The sequence below is a fragment of the Salvelinus sp. IW2-2015 genome, unplaced genomic scaffold, assembly GCF_002910315.2.
Source record: "Salvelinus sp. IW2-2015 unplaced genomic scaffold, ASM291031v2 Un_scaffold1891, whole genome shotgun sequence".
Lineage (NCBI taxonomy): Eukaryota > Metazoa > Chordata > Actinopteri > Salmoniformes > Salmonidae > Salvelinus > Salvelinus sp. IW2-2015.
Genome location: NW_019943253.1, coordinates 98,155 through 108,238, shown reverse-complemented (window position 1 = coordinate 108,238; position 10,084 = coordinate 98,155). Strand labels below are relative to the sequence as shown.

General features: G+C 43.3%; 1 pseudogene; it reads left to right on the top strand.

The window, feature by feature from the left end:
- The first annotated feature begins 3,573 nt into the window (after window positions 1–3,573).
- LOC112072329 (delta-type opioid receptor-like) overlaps window positions 3,574–10,084 on the top strand; it is a 24,106-nt pseudogene continuing 17,595 nt past the window's right edge.

Genomic DNA, 10,084 nt, shown 5'->3' with positions numbered 1-10,084 from the left:
TTCTACTAATCCCAAGTCTTCTACAATCAACACCTCAATTCTCTTCCAATACTGTCTCTAGAATACACCTCACACTCTCCATAGCTGTCTTCTGAATACCAACACCTTCCATTACTGTGCTTCATCAACATATCTCAGACTGTCAACCAACACCATCTCACCCCAACTTCATACTCAAAATTCAAAAACAATCCCCCACTCTTCATGCTCCTCCTACAGTCTTACTAGAATCATACACCATGCCACTCCTCCATACGTCTTCTAGAATACGATCCTCCACTCTCCATAGTCTTCTCAGAATCACACCATCCACTCTTCCATACGTCTCTAAATCCACATCCACTCCTCCATACTGGTCCTAGAATCAACCAATCCACTCTTCATCCATCATAGCCGCTTCTAGAATAAGAATCACATATTCTGTAATCCACATCCTCCATGACTGTCTTCTAGACGATATCACAACCAATCCACTCCTCCAGCGGCGTCCTTCATAGAATCAAACCCTCTTTTCACTCTCATACATGTCTTCTAGAATCAACCCAACTCCTCTCATATGTCTTCTAGACATCAACACATCCACTCTTTCCATACGTCTTCTAGAATTCAAACCTCCACTCCCCATACGTCTTCTAGAATCAAACACTCCTCCACTCCTCCATAACTGTCTCTAGGAATCAACTATCCTCCACTTCTTCCCGTACGCGGAACTTTAAATCAAACCCACCTCACTCCTCCACACTTTCTTTCAGAATCAAATCACCTTCACTCCTTCCATACTAGTCTTCTATAACTCAACACCCATTCACTCCTCCATCACTATCTCTAGAATCAACACCCGCACTCATCCTCATACGTCCAACTTCAATCACATCACCTTCCCATCTTCCTCCATTACTGTCATCTATAATCAACACCTTCACTCTCTCAGTTACTGTCTTCTAGAATCAACACTCTCCACACTCCATACTGTCTTCATAGATATTAACACCCTCCACTGCCTCCAACTTTCTTCTAGATTAATTAAACACCTCCACTACCTCCATTACAGTCTTCTTAGAATCAACACTCCACCCTCCATACTATCTTCTGAATCAAACTCCATCTTCTACTCCTCCACACTGCAATCTAGAATCAACACCTCCACTCTTTCTCCCTCCAGACCGTCTTCTAGAATCAAACACCTCCCAATCTCTAAACTGTTATTCTAGACATAACACCTCCACTCCTCCAATGTCTTCTGCATCAACACCTCCACACCTCCATAACATCTTCTACGAATCAACAAACCTCCTACCCTTCCGACTCCACCACACTGGTCAACTAACATCCAGACACCTCCACTCTTTTCATTCCTCCATAACATTCTTTAAATCAACACCTCCACTCCTCCATGACTGTCTTCTTAGAATCGAACACCTCCACTCCCCATAGTCTCGCATATCAACACCTCCAACTCCTCCAACTGCGACAAATCAACACCTCCACTCACTCCATAGCTGTCAACTTAGATTCAACACCTCCACTCGTCTATTCCTCCTACATTCTTCTAACTATTAACACTTCCACTCCTCCATACTTCTTCTAGAATCAACAACCTCCACTCCTCATATCTGTGTCGACTAGAATCAACACCACTCTTCACCCTCCATACATCTTCTAGAATCAACACCATATCACTCTCCATATCGTCTTCTATAAATCAACACTTCCACTCTTCTCATACTTTCCTCTGACAAAACACTCCACTCCTCCAAACTGTCTTCTAGAATCGAACACCCTCCATCTCTTTCACTCTTCCATACTGCTTCTGAAAATCAACGCCTCCACTCCCTCCATGTTTCTTCTTGCAATCAACACCTCCACTCCTTCCATACTGTCACAGATCATACACCTCCACTCCTCCATACTGTCTTCTATCAAACACCTCCACTCCCTCCATTACTATCTTCTTGAATTAACACCTCCACATCCTCAATACGTCCTTCAGAATTATACACCTCCACTCTCTATACTTCTTCTAGAATCAACTCCAATCCACTCTCTATACTGTCCTTCTACAACAACAAACCATCTCTTCATACTTCTTCTAGAAGCAACCAATCCACCCTCCATTTACGCTTCTGAATCACAAATCCACTTCTTCCATACTTCTTCTCAGAATTCAACCAATCCACTCTCCACATACGTCTTCAAAATCAAACCAATCCATCTCTCCCATACTGCTTTCTAGAAATCACCAATCCACTCTCCATAGCTGTCTTCGTAGAATCACCAATCCGACCCCCCCATTACTGTCATTCTAGAATAACCAACCACTCCTTCCATACTGTCCAGAAATTCAACCATTCCACTCCTCCATACTGTCTTTCAATCAACCAATCCACTCTTCCATACGGCTCAGAATCCAACCAATCCTCCCCAACTTTTTCTTCCTTAACAATTTAACCAATTCCACTCCTCCATACGTCTTCTAGAATCAACCAACCCACTCCAATTAACCTTCTAAATCAACCACCACTCTCCCATACTTCTTCTAAATCAACCATGCCACTCTCCCATACTGTCTTCTAGAATCAACCAATCCACTCCTCCATACTGTCTTCTAGAATCAACCAATCCACTCCTCCATACTGTCTTCTAGAATCTAGATTTCAAATAGAGTTACTGAGTGAGGTCCACATGGTAAAGACACGGGTGAGGAGAGCCTGGCAACCTGAATATGTTCTCTGTCTCTGTCTTTACTCAGCCTGAGTTTACAAGCACACAGTTGGTTGATGAGGAGATTACTAAATAATGAATTAGTCATTAAATATCACTGGAGAAGTATACAGACGTGTAGGCTATTATCAATGATAAAACAGTATAATTACATAGTTGAATTGGGTATAGAAAAGAGATATGTTATTCTGCTTGCCGTCTACTTATGGCTGGGGAATAATATACATTTCATTGAGGAAGGATTAACTCTTACTAAAAATTGCAGTGGGGAAGAATGAATGKTGATTTAGACTACATATTGGAAACGACCATCTTTTCAGTTTGGCTTGCTGCATATAGCCGTGTGTTTCTGTGTCTAGGTGGGCTCAGTCTTCGCCTTCTCTCAGCTCTGATGTCACTCACGGCAAGAGCCTTAGGCTTGGAGCCACCGGGGAAGTCAGTGGCTAGTTCATGCGGGGAAATCTGATTGAGAGCGCGTGATACCGTGATAGCTAGCACTACCAGGGTAAACGGTTATTTTCTGGAAAGGATGGATGATCAAGGTTTGTTCATGGTAAAATATCCTGTTTAACTGCGGACACTTTTCACTCCAGTCAACTTTAAAAGAAGCAGTTATCAAAGGTAAGATTGATATTATTTGAATGATGGGTGTCCATGTCCTTGAACATTTTTCTGTTTAAAATATTATCTTCAGATAATTAGCCTACAGCCTATATTCAAACTTGTACAAATGCCTCAACATGCAAATGTCATGTTAATTATTGCAACAACGCACCGTTTGAGAATAGCACTATACTTGTCAGTGTAACATTCAGTTCGTGTCTCTCCTCTGGCCCGGTTGGTTTCAGCACCATGGCCAGCGCCGGTTCCCATGACAGTAACGGCGTGGTGCAGATCTTCAAGGAGGACCGGTGCCCATCCGGTCGCCTCGAGGACTGCCTCCTCAACTTCACGTGGCAGCCAGATTTCCCAGAGCTGTTCAACTACACAGCTAATGGCAGCTGGCTGGGGGACCCGGAGCCCATGTCGCCAATCATCCTTATCATAGCGGTGATGTACTCCGTAGTGTTTGTGGTCGGACTGGTTGGAAACTGTCTGGTCATGTTTGTCATCATCAGGTGAGTTAGTCATGTTCTGACTAGGTTAGTCTACTCCTGTCCCTTACCTGTATGGTCCATGTGGAGTAAACTAGGGGTTATAGGCTATGTGATGCATAGATGAAGGCATCACTACGTTAGCACAGATCCACAGATCCAAGCATGCAGCCTTGGGAGTTTTTATCCCAGCACTGGACCATGGTTAGGTGTAATCTGGACCATGGTTAGGTGTAATCTAGACTGTGGTTAGGTGTAATCTAGACTGTGGTTAGGTGTAATCTGGACCATGGTTAGGTGTAATCTGTCTGTAATGTTGGTTAGGTGTTATCTGATGTGGTTAGGTGTAACTAGGTTGGTCAGTTGTAATCTTGACTGTGGTTGGTTGTTTATCTAGACTGTTTAGGTGTATTTGACTTGTGGTTTAGTATGTATCTTATACTTGGTGGTTTTGGTGTTGTAGATGTGGTTTTGTGTTGGTAATCTATTTGGATGTGATAACTACATTAGCAACAGATTCATAAATAAACGCAATTAGAGCTTACACTACTGCTTGAATTTATTGACGGTTTGGTGATGTGAGTTTTGTGTGACTGGTTTAAAAGCTTTCAACTGGTCTCCACTCCAGTGACTCGTGAATTGCCATGGAGTTGTCTGATTATCACATTCGCAACAAACTGAGTGTGTGTCGTTTGCCCATGGAGTCTCGTCTGAGTTTTACACAACGCAATCACTGAGATGTCTGCTGGTGTTTGGCACTGGAGTTGTCTGATGATTTTTTTTCACATGCAGACGCATGAGATGCTGGTGAAGTTTGGCAATGAGTTGTCTGGAGTTTCACACAACACTGAGATGCTAGTGTTTTGGCATGGAGTTGTCTGAGTTTCACGCGCGCATGAGCTGCTGTGTGTTTGGCATGGAGTTGTCTGAGTTTCACATGCAACACTGAGATGTGTGTGTTTTGGCATGGAGTTTGTCTGAAGTTTCAGCGAACACTGAGCTGATCTGTGTGTTATGGATTTGTGATTTGTTGAAAGTTTTCATCACGCAAACACTGAGAGGCTCATGTGTGTGTTTGGACTCATGGTCGTCTTGTCGGAGTGTTTCACATTTGCACCACTAGTGTATGATGTGGGCTGGATTGTCTGAGCTTTCGACCATCAAACTGGAGCTGCTGCTTGTGTCTGGCAGGAGTTTCGAGTCATCAGATTGGGTTCAGACTTGAGTCACTGCACACCTGATGTGTGTGTTTGCATGGAGTTGTTCTGAGTTTCACTCTGCAACACTGAGTGCCTGTGTGTTCTTGGCATGGAGTGTGTCTGAGTTTCACATGCAACACTGAGCTGCTGGTGTTGGCATGGAGTTTTGTCTAGTTTACATAGCAACCTAGAGAGTGCTTGTGTGTTTGGCATGGAGTTGTCTGAAGTTTTCAACAAACAAAACGCAAAGGCCCAGATGTTGATCTGCGAGGATGGTATCGAGCCCCTCCCACTCATGATTCGGTCTTCTTCTTGGCGCGAGGTGTGGTTTGGCATGGAGTATGGTTCTGAGTTCTCACACAAACCTGAGATGGCTGTGTGTTTGGCATGGAAGTTGTCTGGAGTTTCACACGCCACACTGGGAGTGCTGTGTGTTTTGGATGGAGTGTCTGATTAACTGGCAACACTGAGATGCTTGTGTGTTTTGGCATGGGTTGTTGATTTACAGTGTGCTGCAGGTAAACGCAAGACCAAAAAGAAAGAAATTCTCACGCAGAAAGTTTAAAAAATATCTAATTTTTTAAATGTTCCATTATACCAACATTTGGCGAAATTCTGTTATGACAAGTTTGCTTGTGCATGCATGCGTGCATGTTTTGTTCCTGCTGAAAGACCTAAAGACATCTACACACTAGCGGAATGCATGTTAGTTAGGCCTGTAGAGCCTTACCCTCCTGGAAGGGATAAGTGAACAGATGTGGTGTAAAAAAACTTGCAACGACCTATCAATATATGTGACATACAGTCTGGAACATAAACACTACACACCCTTATGCAAATACTACGAGAATCGCATTTAATTTCTTTTTTAAGAAAAAAATATGCAATGCATTTCTAAAAAGTCTAAATGACAAATATAAGGCATGAATAAAACAATTTAGCAGTTTTAATTTCCTAGTGGTTGGGGAAGGCCTACATTTATTACCTCCAAAATCCTAAACAGTTATACAAAATTGAGAGCAATTAACATCCTGATAACAGCAGACCACTGGGATCAGACATTGCAGTTAACAGATCAGAAACAACTGCAGCATTGCACATAATCTGCAAAAATAAATTAATAACTAACGTAGGAGAAATTGACCTACATTTGACTAAAGTGGGAACGATGGAGGAAGTGGCACACCAATGCATTAATCTATAACAAAAGGAGCATGTAATATCGTAACGAGCCACAGAGTGAAGGCTTGAGGCAGAAAAAAAAAAATCACACCTGGTCAAATGCGTGACTGACCAACCCAACTATTCACTGGGCTGGCCAAGGTTTACTCATTAAAACGACACTCGCAGGAGTTTGTCAGATGATATAATCCTACTATTGTATACCATGGCCCATAAACACCTACCTGAAACTGACACTTTCGATGGACTGGACACTGGGTGGTTGGTTTCAGTTCTGTTCGCGAATGGCCAATGTGGTTTGCCTCAACCTAAATCAATAGTTATTTTGGGCAGGAGTAACACCTGGAAAATGGCTTGTGACATCACTCACTGTAACAACAGGCAACTCAAATTCGTTTGTCTTACAATAATTAGCGAATGCTATAGGCTCCACTATTGGAAGATTTTCATACATTTAAAACATCTGGTTTCACCGCTCCTCAGATTACAAGTGGGTGCTGATGTGTGGTGTGCGTTGGAGATGCGCGGAAGGGCTTTGGGTTCATGATGTGTTAGACAACTGTAGACTCGGTCTAAAGCATGGGCTTAGCGTTAGGACAATGGTTTTTCATGATTAATAGTATGATTGGCTCTTCCTGGGGATCCTTGATGCGGCTATTTTAGTTTGCATTTTTGACGGTGCAGAATTCAGATCCAAGCGCAATTTTTCTATAAAGTGTGATGAATTTTAGGTATGATTATGTAGAATACTGTATGAGTTTGAGGATAGAGGTTGATTGGGATATCATTAGATTCAGATTCTGAGCGCAAATTGAGTAAGGACACTTTTGAAGTAGACTGGTAGAGGATTTGGGATATATTAGTCGAATGTTAGATGTAGGATAGAATGTGTAGTTGATAGGGTATGTACTCTGGTAGTAGAGATGACGATATGGGTATTACTATACAGGATACAAATACAATGATAGATTAGGTATAGGCATGGTAGATGGTATATTAGTAGAAATGGTAAGATTGGTAGAAATGGGTAGATGGGCTTGGTAGAATGGTAGATGGTATATTAGTATAATAGGGTCACGATTTGGTAGACTACTCGTAGTAGAGTTAGGATATGAAGCATTTAGTAGATAAGTTAAATGTAGACGAAGACACTGTAATGAATCATATGGTATGATTTGCGATAAGTCATATGGTTAGTAGGGAATTGGTATTATTCCTAGAAAGTCCCTCTTAGAGTAGATTGCTGTATTCGTTACTCATGGGTATGTTTCAACTGGCTTAGGCCTTATTCGGGGTAGTTCTACTGGGAAGGCTTTGAGTTGGGTATATTTGGGTTAGATTATGAAATGTCAATGTTAGGAATGCCCGCTCAGGAGCTAACAGTCGTGTAGATCTTGGCAGTGGTAGTATTTTAGTAGAGGGTAAGATCCAGTAGATTGGTGGATGGGTTGAATGGTAGATTGGGTGGATTGGGTATAGTTGGCCATCAGATGTGCTATTAGTGGGAACATTTGTGCAGGAATAGGCTATGAAACTTACATATGCAATTAGTCAAATGGGTTAGAGATGGGTAAACCTTGGGTAAATGAGTAGGGATTCAATTCATCACACAATGAATGACTCTCAAGAGATATAGAGATCTGGAAATATGAGGTGGGGCTTAATTAGTATAATACGACATGGTATTAACTCGGTTAGATTTTAGTTAGAATTGTGTACACTGGTGATTTAATGTTAGTATCTTGAGTAGATTAAGTAGAATGGTGATATACTGTTAATGAGACGGTAGATTTAGTAAGACTGGTAGATTAGTAGAATGGGTAGATTGGTAGAATGGTATATTAGTCAGAATGCAGTAGATTAGTAGATGATTGTAGATTAGTCGATGGTAGTTAGTAAATGGTAGATTGGGTGTAGCATGGTGTTAGTGACAGTGGTAAGATGTGAGTTAGCAAACAGATGCTATGGTAGATTAGTAGAATGGTAGAATCTATTGAGTAAGTAGCGTAAGAATCTTTAGTAAGAAATGGGTAGATTGTAGAATTGGTATAATTAGTAGAAAATTGGTGTTATAGAAATGGTAGATTAGTCATAAATGGGTGTGGTGAATGGTAGATTAGTAAGAAGGAGATTTGGGGTAAGAACAGGCTTTGGGTCTTTGTTGGGTCACATAAGTCCTGTTCAGCAGTCTTTGGGTCTATTTTGGGAGGTAGGCGTTTCAGCAGGTCTTATGGCTTGGGGTAGAAGCTGTTGCGCAGTTTCTTATGGCTTTTGGGGTAGAAGCTGTTCACAGTCTTATGGCTTGTGGTGGCAAGAAGCTGTTCAGCCAGCTCTTATGGTTTTCGGTGTGGTAAAGAAGCGCTGTTCGTTTCGACTTTATCGGTGTTGGGTGTGTAGTAGAGACTGTTTCATGGGCACGATGCATTTGGCTATGGGGGAAGAAGCTGTTCGCATGCTTATTGGCTGTGGGGGGTAGAACACTGGTTCAGCAGTCTTATGGTTTGGTGTAGAAGCTGTTCAGTTGCATTGGGAAGATCCTCTTCTTGGCGCTCTACAGATTTTCATTCGATCCGGTGTTATGTTGTTGAAGGAAGCGGGTCTGGGTCGGTATGGCTTATAGGGATGGTTGCCAACGTTCTTGTTGACTGGCGGGACAGGGCTGTAGTGTTATTTGTCATCATAGCTTAGGCCATTCCAGACCGGGGATGGCAATATGAGACAGGGTGCGGTAGAGAAATAGAGGCGGACCAGAGAGAGGGGAAGCTAGTAGAAGAGTGAGGAAAGAGGGGAGAGAGAGGACGAGGTCCGAACACAATTAGTCTAGGGACAAACAGTAGTTGAGACACCATGTTGAACAGTCAGAAGGTTCCATGCACAGGAAATCTTAGAGCAGAACAGTTTGAATAACTGGGAGGAAAGAGACGCATCCGACCCAGTAGCTCATTCTATGTTTTTTTTTTTTTCAGGCCATGTTCAATACCCCCCTATCCGACCAGCATGTCTCCAAATACGTCTGACCCAGTGTCCCACCATCTAGTGACAGGTCAGGAATCCATAGCGCAGCTCAGTATCACAGTGCAATTGGAGCTCGCAGATCCAGGCCTCATCAACTAGGTCCTGTATGCTCATCAATAACCCAGACCTCATCCAACAGGCCGCTGATCTAATACCCAGCCTATACAGGGATAACCGTGCTCAATACCCAGCCTCATCACCAGGCCATGTCTCAATACCCATGCTCATCACAAGGCGCCCGTGTTCTCAATACCCAGCCTCATCACCAGTGCCATGTTCAATACAGATCAGCCTCATGGGGCAAGGACCGTGTCTCCAGCATAACCACCAGCCTCATCACCAGGCCATGTCTAATACCAGCTATCAAGGCGTTTCAATGACCAAGCCCTCATACACAGGCATGTCTCATACCCAGCGCCTCATACCAGGCGTGTCTCAATACCCAGCCCTATACCAGGCATGTCTCAATACCAGCGCTCATCACCAGGCTGTTTAATACCCAGCCCTCATCACCAGGATGTCTCAATACCCAGCCCTCATCACCAGGCCATTGGTCTCAATACCCAGCCTCATCACCGGCCGTGTCTCAATACCCAGCCTCATCACCAGGCCATGTCTCAATACCGACGCCTCATGACCAGGCCGTGTTTTAATACCCCAGCTCATCAACCGGCCATGTTAATACCGCCTCATCACCAGGCTGATCTCAATACCAGCCCTATACAAGGCCATGTCTCAATACGCCAGACTCATCACCAAGGCATGTCTCAATACCCGCCTCATCACCGAGGTGGTCTCATACCAGCCCTCATCACGGCCTGTTCTAATCGGCCTCATACCAGGCCGTGTCTCAATACCCAGCCTCATCATGTT